We start from the raw sequence: 16,079 nt of genomic DNA, 5'->3' as shown, positions 1-16,079 counted from the left end.
GGAAAGTTTCATCTTTTCTTGATTGTACTGGTGGCTATACATTAGTTATGAATAGAAGGGAATGACTTTTAGGGATATGTTGCAAGTAAGCAGATTGGTAGCTCTGGCTCCATTTCCATTGTCTAAGAAGAACTCCAATTCTTTTTGGACCTTTCATAGACTTCTGACTAGATTAGCATTTGTCTTTGACCCCATAAATTTTAGGCTGCTAGGCTTGACCAATGAATGGAAAGGGGAAAGTCACAGAGTTTAGGTGGTTCCCTTGTCAGCAACTTCTCAGTAGTAGGGAGATTTCTGTCCTCAAGTTTGTTACTTCAGCTAGCAGATTATGCTCACTCCAAAAGAAGGTGAGAAGGTTGCTTCCCTAAATGGTCCAATAATTCTTCCTCCTATCTGTGCCTTTTTTGTATGACTGGATTTTGTATTACTGGAGATGGTTACAAAAAGTTAGATTAAATCGCATGCATGCAGTCCTGGGGGGAAACAGAGTATTCTTTAGCCAGTAGCATTTAGGCTTTTATCAACCTGAGATTGTCTGAACAGACCAGACACTTAAAACACAGTAATTCATGCTAGTTCCAATTCCATTTTTAGGCTCGAAAAACTGAATGGTAAACCTGCACCAGTAGGGAGGGAAATTTAATTGGACTTTCTCCTTTTTAGAGAGAAGCTAATGAAAAAGTTTGACCAGAATCAGAGCAGGCTGTAAAACAAGAAAAACGTCATGAAAAGAGGCCAATCCTATCCTCTTAGGGTTACTATTTGTGATTGGACTTGAATGAAATGTGTCAACTCTGTGTTCCTGGGTATCACATCAGTAACAGGTACTTCAGCTGCTCTACTTCTCTCCTAAAGCTAAGAACAGAATCCAAGGAATTGTGATTCCATGGTCACACTTCACCCTGTGATGCTGACAGGTGAAAAAGGAGTGGAAGGTGCACGGGTCAATTAACTTGAATGGCCTATGTAAATCAGCGGCCACTGATTTCCTGAAGGCTTCAACAGGTTAGTTGCCTATGTTTTTCTTGGAATTGTTTTAATCTTTGGTCATGTTTTTCTTGGGATTCTTTTACCCTTTCCCCATTAGTTCAGCCTTTGCTGACATTTCCAAGCGTGGAAAGTGTTGTCTTTATTTATCATGCCATTATTCACTTCAAAGGGTTGTTTGCCTCAAGTCTCATTTTGCTGGTTTTCTGCTAGTTGATTGTCAGAGGGCAGCAGGTGTTTTGTAAGAGCAAGTACACAATCCCATAGCTTGCTTTTCTTTGGATTTGGCCTGTCTAGAAAATGGAATGACTGAACATCTCTGAGAGGCTTTTCTCTCCCCATTAGGTTTCACTGGAAGGGCAGATGCAAATCATCTACCTAAAGTCTTGGCACAGAAGAAAGTAGTGGTTTGCGGCTGCATATAGCTAGAAGCTTACAAAAGGAAGGCCTTGGGCTGAGGCCCATTACTTTGGCTAAGTAGAGAAGGACTGTGGGAAGGTGAGGCAGCTGAATTCGAGGTAGATCAGCAACTTCTAGAACTGTCGCAGTTGGCAACTCTAAAATGAACCACATGTCTGCAGTATTTTAACATGCACCATATTTAGCCAAGTAATTCAAAACAACTAAAAAGCAGTCCCTTCAATTTGGAAATAGTTTTAAATTGTTTTTGAATATACAAAACATACCCTTACCGTACGCATTGCATGCAGATTTAATCGTCGTGAAAGCAAACCCTATGTTTCTGTGGGGATAGCACGACTTTCCACAGTTTTCCACAATTGTTCTTGGCACAGTTTTCTACTTATGTGTCTGTAACAACACTTGAAGGTACTTCTAAGGTACTGTAGTAAGCAGAAAAGGAGGAGAGGTTGTGCCTTATTTCTGGCTTCCTTTGGTTTCCTGTTTGGTTTTCTTCCTCTTGCCATCCTCATGTTACTGTTCAAGATACTGTAATTTAGATTTGCGGTTTACTAAGCTGTGTTTTTGTCTGGAATTCTTGTAAATGCCGAAAAGAACCCAAAATGTAAATATACATCTTTTTATGATTTGATAGCTACATAGAAAATTTTCCTGCTGTTCTAAAATGCTTTTATTTGATATGCATTTTTATCACCATTCAAATGAAAAGAGAACGGTTCCTCTAGTCACTGCTTTTGTACTGGATTCAGTTTGTGAAATATGAGAGTTAATTCATGCTGTATAAGGAAATGTATGTAGTTATAGAATGTGGTAAATGTAATAGAATAGACATTTTAAATGAAACAGACAAACTAACCTCCCCAGCCAAGAAGCAGCGTCCTATTCAAATTATAACTATTTCTGGGCAACACCAAGATTGTATCAAGCTGGCTTTACGTCTGAATAGGACTGCCTTGGCCCATTATCGGTGATTTCCTTAGACTCTGCACCTGGGAGATAAACATGGAGGCCTTCCTGGCTCATAACTCCAGGAGTTTCACAAGACATGGACATACCATGATGGGCTTACAGGAACCGATATCAAGATATTACATATGAAAACCAGCTCTGCCTGCTTCCAGACTTCATGTCTGCAAACCCGGGTCTGTCTAAAGAAATGGATTTGCATTCGAAGAAATGAATAGAAAGGTGTGGTCATCCATGCCTCAGGCAGAATAAACTGTATACAAGCTGTACCGTGGAAGGCTTTGGTGTGGACCTCTGAGGAGACACTGCCACTTTGTTGGTTGACTCTTTGGTCTCACCCAGCGTCTGATGCCGGGCTGATGCTGTCTTGATTGTGGAGGTTGCACGAAATTCTATTTTTTTTTTGGTAATCGACCAATAAATTATTGTTAAATTTTTGATAAATTTGGCTGGTGATTTGATAATTTATAACAAGTTCTATGTGCATTAATAGTGCAAAAAAGTCCTGCTGGAAGAAAGGATCTGCATAGAAATTCACCAAGACATGTGCTACAAGGGTCTTGTAAAGGTTCAAAGTTTCTCTACCTTTCTGGCAGTCTGTCTTCACAGCAAGACTTGAGGAGGTATTTTGCTAGCGTTTCTTTGACAGAAAGTGATAGCAAAGCAAGCAAATTGGAGCAGCAAAAGAAGATAGCAGCAAAAGGCACATTATCTCCTCTGTTACTTATCATTGTCGAAACAAATTTTTTCTCGCCATGTTAAATAAAATATCTTAGTAGAGCTAAAGACTAGAAAAATGCAGCTCTGTTCTGGATTCATTAAAAGCAAAGCCATCTGTGGACAGAAGTGCCCAGCGTGATGCTGGGAACTCCTAGCTGGTTTCACTAAGCTGTCTGGAGAACTGCGTTTTTGGTGGGCTTTAGCTGCGTGTCTGTAAGGCAGGGAGTATGTGCTCCCTTGAGCCCTGAGAGTGCCATGGGCACAGAGACCCATCGTGCAGCTCTCTGAACAGCCGCAGCTCACTGAGGCATGATGAATTACTCCCAGAGTTCACGCGGTAGAAAGGTTTTCTGCCCCCGTGAAAGACGACACGTCCATTTTCTTGCATAGAGCCATTCTGTATGTTACAATGGTACCTTGAATTCATCAAGTGCTATTTACACAATGGCCAGTGAGCTTGGATTCTTAAGCTTCTCATGTTTGATCTGTTTCCCGTTTCAGTAAATAGCAAAACTTCCAAGGACTGCAATGACAAGAAGATGAAGCTGCTACCGTATTTCAAATGTTTGCCTAATAAGATGGTGATTCTTGCGCATATTGGCAATGGTAATTTCGGGTACTGAAACACCGGCTCTGCTCAGGGCAATTCTGAAATTGACTTGAGCTGTTTTCCATGTTTCTTAGCAGTGAACTGAAACACTTCTAGCTTTCAAGGCAAGGCGTTTGACAGCAGCCTCAAAGAGGCTCAGGCTGTTGGATGAGAAGGTGAAAAAACTGAGGTGAATGGGGGGAAATTTCACTTCTGGTACATGTCATAGATTCAGCCAGATGATCAACAATCATTAGTTTAATGAGGTTTTAGTTTTTGTGCGGGTTTTTTTGGGGCATTTATTTTTGAGGATTTTTCGAAGGCGATCCCCTGTTCTTTTTTGCCTCCCCTCCCTCAAGGCGAGGCGGCAGCCTCCTGCTGTGGCCGGCGACAGTGCTGCCGCCTTTTGGACAGAGAGCAGTACTGCAGCCCTCGAGCCAGCGCCCTGCCCCTCGCCGCTGGGTGCCGGGGGGCGGGGGAAGGACGTGGCTGCCGAGCGAGGGAAGGGCGCGGGGCGGGGTCTGTAAATGGTGCCATGCTGCTGCGGGAGGAGAGAGCGTGAGCTCCAAAGCCCTGAGCAGAGCGCTGGGAAACGGGAGGCGAGGAAGGCTTGGGCTAAGGATGGGTTGAAACGGGGCTGGCTGGTAGTGCATGGACAGACATTTGTCATTCACGCTGCCAAAATGAACACCTGGTACATCCTAGGTCTTCCTTGTGTTTCATGTGTTTTTATTTCATATTCATGTCATCACAAAAAGCAAGGATGGAGTAGATGAGACTGGTCCCCACTATTGCTGTGTGAAGGCTTTTTACAGGCTACTGTATTTATGTTCTCTTTTTTTCACTCCAAGCTTGACTTTGTCCGTCGTTTTCCCATGTCTGCTGCATTGGGTGTCCCCGGGAGGGCTGGATTCCTCGTCAGGGGTCTTAGGAGTTGCTATTAATTCTGATTTTTCTGAAGGTGTATAGAAGTGTGCTATTGAAATAGCTCTTTTCTCTCCTGAAAAGCTTTCCATCTATGACCACCCATGCGTTTTAATAATGTAGCCAGTTGCACTAAGGTTTTTACTTTCCAAGCCAAAACCTGTCACAGATGACTGTTTGCTTTGTGTCTGTGAGAAGTGGCATTTGTGCTGGAGAGCTGCACCTAGGAAGAAAAGATGGATTAAATGTGCTCTGGGGATGGATGGACATGGAAAGAAACACTTGCACAGAAAGGCAAAGCAGTGATGATTCTAGAGGAAAAATGAGAGGTGATTGCTTCTGATCCATAGGGGCTTTCCTTTGGAATATCGATCAGAGAGTGTATGGAAGCAGAGAGCGTATTCTGGTTATTTCTACTCTATAAACTTCTCTCTGGCTTCACAGGTCTGTGCTGGAGAGTGGGAGAAAGGTCCCTGCTGCTTGCTGTATCTTCAGCGGGCAGAGAGCTCTGACCTTGGCCGGATGGGCTGGTGAGTATTGGATCACTCCCTGCCTCCTCATGAACAAGTTGTTTAAGGAGTCATCGCCAGGGGCTGCTTTTAGCCAGCTTTGGTTCGGGTTCTTTTACACAGGTTTCTGGGTGTTTTGATCCTGACAGCGCCAAACCCTCAGGTTTGCTGAATTAGGGCTCCTACCTGTATGGCGCATGAAATATCCTGGAAGCTGATTGATGTCTTGGTGCTCCTGTTGTGTTCATTTGGGCTGTGCTTCAAGCTTCTCTCCCTGGTCTCTTACAGTTGCTGCATTTCTTGGATGCTGTGCAGGACAGAATCAGGCAGCCAAACCTCAGGTCCACCTTCTCCCTGACCCTCTACATTGATCGTGTGGCACAGCAGATCCTGAAGCCAGGTACTGGAACTTGCTGCATGTGTCACTTCTGGGGTGAAAAACAGAGCCTTGGGGAGTGTTGATCTCCTCACCTGCTTTGTGCTCGTGCACTCTTGATTGAGCTTTTCGTTCTGGGGAAGAGAAGGGGAAGCTGTGCAGCAATTGAGTGAGTCTCAGAGCAAAGGCCTTCTGCAGTTGCTGGACTGTTCTCCTATCTTGAAACACTGCACGCTCGCTACAGCTTCCACGGATTGTCGCGCATGGTTGTGGGTTGGGAGCATTGTGCCCCATGGTGCCAACTTTTTCTTTTTACAGAGGGGCACATGAGCACATGTACATAAAGGTAAACAGATTCCTTCTGTCACGACAGTATTTGGACCTGAGGAAAAACTACCATGTTTTTTATACTATATTACCATGAGGAAAAAAGTACCATGTTTTTTATACTATATTACACTACATCTAAACTGAAACTGCACAAGCACTCAACAAAATCTTGTGACTGTCTGCTGACCGATAGTTTGGACGTATGCTTGGACCTGATAGGCCAAGGAAACAAAGCACCATCACTTTGGGTAAACAATCTCCATATTGCATTCTACTTTAGCACAACACAGCAGCAGCAAATGAGATAAGAATTGTTTTGATCATTCTTTTCTCTGCTTCTCTCACTGCTTCTCTCGGGTTCAGAGAATGTGAATCCCACAACTTTGAGTTCAACTGAAGTATTTTAGAAACAGCAACTTCTAAAATTCTATTTCCACTGCATGTTTGGGCTTCAGACTGACTGTTCCTGATGGATGTTAGTGATTTGATAGGAATTTGATAGGAATGGAAAACGAGCAGTCCAGAACAAGCTGTGGTAAGCCCTGAGCTGGCACTCAGAAGGAACCAGGGTTTTGTGCTCTTAGGAGCAGGTATTCTTTGGAAATGTCTGATGGTGGTATTTTTCTTTGTGGCTTCCCGTACAAAACAGAGCACGAGTGGATTCTCAGATTTCTTGGAGAAGGGCTGCGTGACAAATATTGCTATGAGCTTTATGACTACCAGAGGGTTTTCTGGGTCATTCTATCCTTTCTCAACACTCCTTTGTGTGACAAGGGATCCCAGGTAAGAATTTAAAAAGAAAGTTCCAAAAAACTCCAAACTACAAAGGTTTGCATGGCTTCGAGATCTCAAGTACAAAACAGAAAGGAACAGCCGACTCTGCCTTGGCCCTGTTGAAAATCTGTTCCTTGTTGGTTTTGTGTATGTGTGGAGGGGGAAATAATTGCTTGTGTCTAAACCAGTCCCATCCTTATCCCCTGAAACTGGAACAGGTTCCTGCCATCATGGAGCCTCATGTGGGTGCCATGGTTTTGCTGCTACAGTCCTTTTTCTTTTTTTGGGGTCTCTATTCCCCAGCCAGTGCATTTGTTACCTGAACAGTGCTTCAGCAAGAGGAAAACTCACATGCCAAGAGCTCTCAGGTTTGGGAGCATCCACCCTGAGTATTTCAGGTATCAAAACCTTGGACAAAAAGATAAAATTGTCTTGCTACCTGAATACTTCTTGTAAGAGCAGCACCTGTGGTATGAAGCTTTGAAGGGAAAATATTTTTCCTTCCCTGGAGCTGCTGAGAAGAGGTGGTGTTTATTTTACTTTGAAGTTGATCAGATAGCAGCCAATTTGCTAATTTTAAGTTAGATAATTAGATCCTGACTATAAAAGAACAAGTTACATTTTCTGTTTCAGTGTCGTATTCTGGAGATACTGCAAAGTGCTGCCTGTGTCGCCCGAGCTGCCTATGAGCTGATAGAGGATCACAGCCTCCTCACATGGGTCATGAACAGCTTAGAGAAAAGGTAACCAGAGAAGTACAGGAGAAATGGGAACAGTTTTCCTGTCCACAGTAGAAGAATTATGTGGCTGAGGATAAAAGCAAAGGTGACAGACATGGAAATAGGGGCACCAAGGGCTGTACTGGCAGAACTTGCTGAACTCTGAGGTGTTCCTTGTGGTTTTGAAAACAGAAGCAAGATGCTCTCAGGTTGTGGTAGGAGGGAGGATGGTGGGGGGGCTTTGCGATTTGGAAATCACTTCCTTGAAAAATTGAAAAAGCAAAATGGCACCTTGTGCTGGTGTTTTTACCTTTTAAATTTCAAGCACTCTCTGTTCACATCCTGTCACAGGACCTGTTGCACAGGAAGCAGCACAGTAATGGATTTGAACTGTCTAGAACATTCCTCCTTGCCTTGCCTCTCCCTCACAAAAACATCTCTTCTGCATTCATAGAGTGCCCTGACAGGTTCAGGCAAGTGCACCAAAAGTGCACTAGAGTACGGTCCCCTGTAGGTGATGGACCAGCTGCTGGTGAGGATCTGCCTTTCAAATGTGGTTTTCTTTTTTCTTTTTTGTTTTGTTTTGTTTTTCAGGTTTCTGGAGAACAAGGTGATAAATAAAATTATTTCCTTACTCCATACTCTATGGGTAATAAATTTAAGAGACAAGAGAAAACAAGAATCAATCCCAGAAGAACAGCAAACTTCTTCTTAATAAGCTTGTAAATGAATTTCTATGTGTTTTGGTCACGTTAATCAAACATATTTGGTAAGTCCTTTATTTTCTTTTTTTTTGTTTTAGTCAGTTTGCATTTCATCCTCTGCCCAGTTTGAACTTTATTAAGTTTTCTTTATTAAGAAAAAAGAAATCTTTATTAAGATTTATCTCTGATAGATGGATGGCTCTTTTCACCTTCAGTTTGTGTGTTGAGTAGTGAATTTGGATGAGATTTCTTTGACAGGAGGATTTATGTGTTTGAATACATGGGGAATAAAGTAAAATGTGATGCACAGTTGTTGTCAAGTCCTTCGTCCTTAATTCCTGGCCATTCTGACAGTAGGGATTAAGAGCAGTACTGATGAATTAGCATGCATGGCACTTGTGTTTTGACAGGACTAACGTAGATCTGGCCAAGCTGACTGAGTTGTTTGGCACCCTCATCTCTGTGCTGGAATACTGTGCTGTTGTTGTGGAGGCTTTTAGTGAGATGAGGTGTTTCACGGTAAATGACAGTGTCCTCTCCAGCAGGGAGCTGCTGCTGCTGCACAAGTGGAGTCTTGTCAGCAAAGACCTGCAGCTGCAGAACAACCTGCAGGCCCTGGCTCAGAAGTACCAAAACAAAGAATTGCTCAGTAAGTGCTGAAATACTTCAAGGAAGACGTATTTTGTTGTAGCTGTTAAAGACCAGCAGTTCAAGTGAGGCAAACTTCTCTGGAAGTAGTCCTAATGCCTTCTGTCAGACTGATGTTCCTTGAGGGAGGAAGAAAGGAAATGGAAAGGCATTTTTCAGATCTTCCTTGTGGTTATTTCAAACCTTGAAACAATTTGGAAGCTTTGGAGAAACACAATTTATGAAGGGAAAGAGTTTTAAAATGAAACTTAGTGGCAAATCTCGAGTCAGGGTTTGAAAAAGAGTTTTTTAAATGAAATCTTAAGAGAAAAAGCAGTGCCTGGAGGCTTTGCGCTCAAAGGTGTGAGTCATTCTGTGAATCATTCTGGCTGGGAATCTGAAAGCAATGTGTAAGTAAAAACAATAAATACATAAAGCAAGCAGAAGTTAATAGTTGACGTCTGTTGTTGTCACCAGTTTTGAAGAAAGGAAAAAAAGCCAGGACTTGTGTGACTTCTCTTGTTCTCTCTGTGAACAAAAAGTATAAAAGTATAAGGAACTTGGGAGTGGGAGGTCCTAAAACAACGCTGTTTTTTTTTTTTTTTTTGCAGCAGCTGCTTTTGGTGCACATTAAAGCTTTTGTTTAAATGTTTGTTTAAATGTTCTGTATCGTTAAGAAAGTATCATATATTTAAGGGATTCTGTAAAAGCTTTAGCTTTTCTACAGTTTTTTCACCCTTTACAGTTTTTTCACCCTTCAGAACTCCTCAGAAAGACCTAAAGAGACTTTTTGGAGTGATGCCTGTAACTTACTGCATGTGTGGGTTGTGTTGCTCCAGGCTTCAGGAGCTTCTCTCATCTCCAGGCTGAGCCATCCAGTTTGGAGCAGGGTTCCAGCCTGGAGTCCCTGGGAGCTCCTGGAGCCCCTTTGAAACACCAGGCTCCATGAGGCTGCTTAACGAGGCTGGTACTTGCCATTGTAACAACTGAATCAACACAGGAAAGCACCTTATTTGCGCAGTTTTGTACCAGGAAAATCCTTTGGAGTATCTGATGTTTGATTTGGTGGTGGTTATCTTCTTACAGAAAATATTAAGGGCAAGAACAAACCTCAAGCCTCATCTCCTGTGTATGGTCACACTTGGAAATGGAACAAGGTGGGAGAAGATGACACTGCTGCAGACATGGAAGGGTCTGAGCTGGAGAAAGCAGAGACCATCTGAATTCCATACTTGCCCATTGGGACCCTCTTTTCCCAGCACCACCCTCCACACAGAGAGGGGAGACCCTCAGAGCCAGTGAAGGTGGGGGTGAGGCAGTGGCTATCACCTGTGCATCCACTCATGCCTTCACTGAGTAGCTGGTGAGGTCCCTGGCTGAGCAGAGCCCCCTCGGGGAGCAGGACATGTCACCAGTGCTGAGGTGGCTGCGGAACCGCGTCCTACCACACCCAACAGCTGTGCGGAAGATGCTCAGGGATGAGACTGAGGAACGACCTTTTCAAGCTTTACACCCGGCTCTGCCAGGCCAGCAGCACCTCATCCGGGCTCTCCAGGCAGCTTGGTGGGCTCAGTTCCATCAAGCTCCAGCTCATGGAGGAGCAGGTCCTGTCCAGCACCTTCCACAAGCTTGTGAAATCTCTGTGCCTATCAGCAATGGTGGAAGAGGATGTGCACAAGACAGGTGACTTGTCTTGTTCTTATCACTCATGTTATGAGGCAGTGGTGGGAGAAATTAGGAGATTCCATGGCTTTTTTAATCCATTAAATCAGTTCTCCCATATCCACCCAGGCTCATGGCTGCCCTAAACAGAAGCTGTCTTTGGTGGGATGAGGGCAAGGGTGGGCAGCAAAGAGCGTGGTCACACTGGGAGGTTTTCTGATACTACAACACTCCCACACCCTCTAAGAAACTTCCCTTTCAGGGACTAAAATGGAACAAAAGGTACAAAAGAAAAATAATTCCAAGAGGGAAAATAGTCAGCAAAAAAACCAAGTCCACATGGGCCTGGATGCTGATCCCTATTGCTGGTCAGTGAGAGCATCTGACAGGTCAGATTTCAAACTGCTTTATTTAACAGGAAACTGGTTTGTTTCTTCTTGTGAGTAGGATCATTGGCTTTGCATGGGCAAAGCCACTCCAGATTTTTCAGTTAGGAATAGAGTTAGAGAACTCTTTTAAAACATAATCCTGGAGGGACCAAGCAGCTTGACTTGGTAATACTGTGGGGAAATAGAAGAATATATGTTCTGATTTTTTCCTTATCTTTCTTCCACAGCTGCTTCTGTATTCCTGACTTCCCTTCACATCGGGGACATGTGGCTTGGAGCACAGGACCCGGATATGTCACTTACCTGTGTCAGATTGGTGGAGGTTGCAAATTACAGAGTGACTTGGAGACTCAGAAACAAAGGAAAGAAACTGTTATGTCTCTTAGCAAAAAAATTTGTCTACATCAGGGCATTAATTCAGGGGACTAACATTCATCTTTAATGTTCTTCTGTGCTCTGCCCTCATCACCGTGAGCTGTGAAAGCCTCCTGAGCTGCTCTCATACAGACCTACCTTGTCTGGTCATAAAAATCAGTATTTTATTCCTGTGTGCAAACTCAGGGGGAAGATTTTATTCAACATCTCTCAGTGGGACATTAAAGCTCCAATTTCCCTTTTCTTGAACAGTTTGAGAGACAATATTACTTAAGTAATTTTTATTACACGCATTTTTATCTTTTTGAAAACCAGAAAGACTGTTTGTGTCTGTGTGTGCCCTTAATATTCATCCTCTCTCTAATACAGGATGGGAAAAAATGGTTGCAGAGCTTCATGCAATGGGGTATAAGTGCAAAGAATGAGGAGACAGAGGTTTAGTCATGATGATTTCTTGGAGAATCTGGTTGATTTAATGATACCAAAACCAGTATGAATAGAAGACTGGGCTTGGGAATCAGGATGGTCTTCTTGGGTTAAAAAGGCTTTAACGGCACTTCAAGACACTTATACCAGACCTGGCTTATTTTTATCACCCTTTTTTTTAAATTAAGAAAAGAAAAAAAAAAAGAAGCCCTGATCCATCACTGCTTTTGCTGCAGTGTGCAACAAAACCCCATCTTACCTCCACTAGGAACATCTGAGAGATGGAACTAAACCCCAAAGTATTTTCTGCTCAGTGATTATAGGTGAGTTTTATTGGGATACTTTGTTCTTGAATGTTGCCATGAGGGTAGTTGAGCATGGCAGTCCAGGTCTGCAAACACGCAGTGCCGGAAGCAGAACCTTTGAAATGCAAAACAGGATTTCTTCAATTGAATCACGACTGTGTGCTGTTCCCGAGGTCCTTTGCACAAATAGTGTACGGGGGGAAAAACCAGAACTGCGCATTGCTTGTGATATGGAATTTTGGGGGGGTTAAATAAAAACAAGATGCAAATGAGGGCATTGCTTCTACATGTAAATATTCTTGTCCTAAAGGAGCCACCAGCTCTGTCCTGAGAGTTGAGTTAAAATTATATTTCTTTGTCGCAGACATTTCTCCACAGAAATCCTTTCTTTCAGATTTCTGTGTCTTCGGGAGGCCAGAGGCCTCCAAAGACAAGGTAAACAATTATTATCAGCTGCTGGGGAATGCAACAGGAGCACCTATTTTGATTGGTGATTGGTTCATGTTCTATGTTTATAATTAAGGGCCAATCACCAGTGCAAGCTAGGGGACTGAGTCCTTGAACACAACTTTGTTATAGATTCTTTTCTATCTATTCTTAGCCTAGCCTAGCTGCTCTGCAAACCTCTCTCCTTATTCTTTTTAGTATAACTATAATGTATTATATCTTATATTAATAAATTCAGCCTTCTGATTCAAGAAAAAAGATTCACCGTCTCTCTCTCACCAGCTGCGACCCACTCAGGCGCGGTAATATTTCTTCAAAAACCCGCAAGCCTTTTAGAGTCTGTTATTTGTGTTACGAAGAATTCCTTAGGAGCTGCCATTAGGGAATCTGCGAGCCGAATGTAGCTGAGCTCGGCCAAATGGCCGAATCTAGATGAGTGTAGCCTAAATGAGCTGAGTGTAGTTGAAGAGCCCAATCTGGCCGAAATTTCTGAACCGAGGTGAGTTCAGACAAAAAGCTGAACTGTAATGGGTTAAAACTTTAAGTTTGTTCATCAGAGCTGACAAAGTAATTCCAGTAAGACTGTTGCAACACCTCTAGTTTGTTTAAGTAAATTTCCAGACTTTAAAGGATAAGGAAGATGAAACCAAAAGACAGTAGGTTTCACAAACATTTGTTTATCTGTTTAGTAAACTGTTAATATGGGTGGGGGGTTTGCTATGATTGATAACACAGTATCGGTTTATCCACTCAGTAAACCTAGGATTCCAGGAACTCAGCAGATTGAGCCTAAGAATTCCAGGAATCAGACAAAGGAAAATTACCAACCTTCATCTTCATACCCCGGGAGGTGGACTATGACCACCTAAACACAAAAGAAGAATATGCAGAGTACTACACATCAGCCCGGAAGAAGTACTGTATAAGAACTCCACGGAAAATCAGAAGAGTGTGACAGTGTTAGAGCGGAGACTTTCCTGTCGCCCAGCACGCCCGGGGCGCTGACTTTGCCTATTATCGCTTGCTCTATCAATTAATAAATTTCATGTTATTTGGACTTATTAGTTGGTGATTCATTCCCCACCGCAACTAACCTATAACATGAACTAGCTGAATTTAACTGAACAGAACTGAATGTAGTCGCGTTCAGCCGAACAGAGCCGAGGTCAGCTGCACCAGTCGGAGATCAGCCGAACTTTACGAGCTCGGCCGAACCAAAGCTAACCACCGAATTTTATGAGCCCGTCCAAACCGAACCGAGCTCCGCGGAACCCAGCCTCCTGCTCTCATGACTGTTATAAACAAAGAATCTGCCAATATTTTTTGTGAAGAAAAAGATTACAAAAGCTAGTCAGACCACTGTTGCTGTGCTGCTAAAGTATTACTTGTTTGTTATGATAATTACAGGTCATTGTCGTGAATAGTTGTTTTTGTATCAGTAAAAGCCCTGGCTGGGGCTGAGTTAATGGCTCTTCTCTCGGACAGTGAAGGGCGGGGACCTCCCCAGACAGTGAGGAGAAGAGACGTAGGGGGGGATGTCGCTGAAGGATGCGAGAGAACACAAGCACACCACCGCTCTAAAGGTGAAGGAAAAAAGGGAAGTTTTATTCTCTGACTCCAATATTTATAGTTTTACAAAAGGGACAGTGGATTGGAAGGTGACAGTGGCACCTCTGCAGTGACACTGGTCAAACCAACAGTCCATCAACTCTTTCCTCTGCCATAAAGGAATGCAAAACAATGAGTTATTTACAGAAAGTGTGTGAGAAAGTTCACTACAAGAATGTCAACATCAGAAGGCTTAGAAAATCTTAAAAAAACAGGGTAACAGGGGGACATGCAAAATAACTTCGGGATCAGCATGCCATGAGAAGCTGCTATTCCAAACACACTGAAAAGACCCCCGAAACAACGAGCCAGTATAGAGTTGAGAAATTGGAGTGATGTCTAAACGTGAGGAATGGAGTGCTGAGCCTGCGGAGATGCTGGAGACCTTTGTGGCCTCTCACCCTGACAGTGGGAGTTGTCCCGAAGCCGGGAGCTGAAGGGGGGCGAGACTGCGGAGTTGAAAACCACGGGTCACGCCCAAAAAGGCTCTCACCAGGAATGGACCCCCAGCTTTGCCGCTAGTGGACAAAGCTGCGCATATCCTCCTACTCCTCGTCAGCCTGGGAGACAACGGAGACTGCAGACCCGTCGAGCTGCCCAATCTTGAGCTGATCACTTCTAATAAAGGCATTAAAAGGAGAAGAAGTCTCCTGCCCTGTTTATTTCAATGACCATTAATTAGCGCAAGTGCAGTCACTCCCTAATGAGCTTCTGCCCAACCCCCTGCTCCCGTCAGTGCCCATGCGATGGCTGGGCCGCCCGCGGGACACGGCAGCAGGAGAGCCCCGAGCTGGGCGAGTTCAACGTGAGAGGGCGCCGCTTTCCCGTGCAGAGCCTCGCCCCCGCCCGCGCCGCCCTCAGGGAGCCGAGCCGAACCGAGCTGCGCCGAACGCAAAGAGCGGCTCCGAGTTCAGCCAAGCCGAGCTGTGCCGAAGAGGCGAATCCACTGAATGCAGCCGGTAATAGCCGAGTTTAGCTGGCAATAGCTGAATTTAGCTGAAGAGCCGACTCTAGCCAAGTGTCTCCGAAGCGAGCCGAGCTCCGCCGAGCGCAGCATCCCGGACAGGGCGGGGAGCCGGGGTGGGCTTGGGGTGCAGCCGGGGCTCAGTGAGGCTTCCCCGCCTGTCCCTCTCTCTACCCGTCCTTCCTCGTCCCTGTAGTCCCCTTAGTTACCTCTCTTTCCCCCATTTGCCTCTCCCTCCCCCTGCCAAACCCAGCTCCTTTCTGTCCTGTCCCTACCCCGCTACTCTGTTCTATTCCACCTCTCTCCCTCCTCTGTCCACCCTCCCTCTACCCCCTTCCCGGGCTTTCCCTTCCCGTCCCGCTTTCCATCACAGCCCAACCTCCCTCCCTGCCCTTTCTCATCCCCTGCTATTGCTCCTCTCTTCCCGTCCTCCCTTCTTTCTCCCTTCTTTGCCCCACAGCCGCGGGGCTCGGGGTGCCGGAGAATAAAGCCCCGAGGGCCGAAGCCCGGCGCCCCTCGGCCCTTGCAGGAGTCCCCGCACGGGGCCAGAGGCTCTCGGCGGATCCCCCCGTGCCAGTCAAACGCCCCGCCCGACCGCGCCGGAGCTGCGGCTTTCTCGGCATCGCGCTGAGAGCGGCCCCCGCTCTGCGCCGTGCTGTCCCCGCCGTCTGTGCCGCTCCCTCTCGCTGCCCCTGGCCCGTGACAGTGAGGCTGGGGAGGAACCTCAACCCTTCTGGGGCTGTCTCCCCTTTCTTGTTACAACAGAGTCCCTTTCTAGGGGCATGTACATGTGGAAAGGTAGAAAAGGCTTGAAGGAAGTGCTGCACTGTCCAGGGCAGTTTGACTCGTTCTGGGCCTTCTTTGGGGGTCAGAAAAAGGGGGTGAAGACTCGGGGCTCTGATGCCATTGGGGGCACCCCAAGGTCCCTAGGAGAGGGAGACCCACTGCGGTGCAGGAGCAGGTGGGTGGCGGACGAGGAAGGGGGTCATGCTATGTGCCGTCCCCCAGAGGAACCCAAAGCTGACACAAAATTCACAGGGAGATGTAGAATACTAAAACCTGTCAAGTTTTTCGTTTTTATAGGTATTGGTAAAGAATAGGATTTTGTCTCTGAATTCATTTGGAAAGAAACCCACTCTCTATCCACTCATTTGTATACAGCAATGTAGGAAACTCTGTCTAGAGATGAGTAGTAGTTTTGAAAATAATGCCATAACGTTTTTATCTAGGAATGAACCAGGCAAGTGGCCTGAAAACA

The 16,079-nt window shown here is 45.0% G+C and overlaps 1 long non-coding RNA gene across 9 annotated transcripts in view; it reads left to right on the top strand.

Moving 5' to 3' along the window:
• LOC134425526 (uncharacterized) overlaps nucleotides 1-14,474 on the top strand; it is a 29,423-nt gene extending 14,949 nt beyond the window's left edge. For 2 of the 9 annotated variants that reach the window (XR_010029709.1, XR_010029713.1), the window contains exons 2-9: nucleotides 856-1,005; nucleotides 5,051-5,136; nucleotides 5,404-5,515; nucleotides 6,471-6,604; nucleotides 7,229-7,338; nucleotides 7,909-8,083; nucleotides 9,732-10,328; nucleotides 10,924-12,987. This is a non-coding gene — a long non-coding RNA (uncharacterized LOC134425526). The other 7 variants (XR_010029714.1, XR_010029716.1, XR_010029715.1 and 4 more) reach the window with 7 other exon arrangements.
• Nucleotides 14,475-16,079: the final 1,605 nt, after the last annotated feature.

This window comes from Melospiza melodia, chromosome 16 (assembly GCF_035770615.1).
Source record: "Melospiza melodia melodia isolate bMelMel2 chromosome 16, bMelMel2.pri, whole genome shotgun sequence".
NCBI classification, from domain to species: Eukaryota; Metazoa; Chordata; class Aves; order Passeriformes; family Passerellidae; genus Melospiza; species Melospiza melodia.
This window is presented reverse-complemented; position numbering and strand designations above follow the sequence as displayed.